Genomic DNA, 360 nt, shown 5'->3' with positions numbered 1-360 from the left:
GTCATTAACTCGTCTTATGCTATGAGCCTAAATAAATTACCATGTAAAAATGTATTTTTGTCAGGCACGTAACCCACGGAGGACCGAGGTTTGTTTCATAAGTGTATCTGGGGATTGACCTGGATTCAGAAGGTCCGGCGGCGCTCAGGAGGCGGGAAGCTCATTTTTAATTTTCATCACCGCTATATGACATGCTCTGTCTAAGAATATGTATCATGATACCAAAAAGGACATGTATTAAACATGAAAAAAACAGATTATTCAGGATTTAATGGAGGTTTTAATCAAGGCAAGAAAATAGATTTAAAGGTTTAGAAAATGAGATTTAATAAGTAAGTAGACATTTCAATCAATGCCAAA

This window comes from Vanellus vanellus, assembly GCF_965231255.1.
Source record: "Vanellus vanellus genome assembly, chromosome: 4".
Classification (NCBI taxonomy): domain Eukaryota; kingdom Metazoa; phylum Chordata; class Aves; order Charadriiformes; family Charadriidae; genus Vanellus; species Vanellus vanellus.
The sequence above is the reverse complement of the archived record's forward strand: the minus strand, read 5'-3'. Positions refer to the sequence as shown.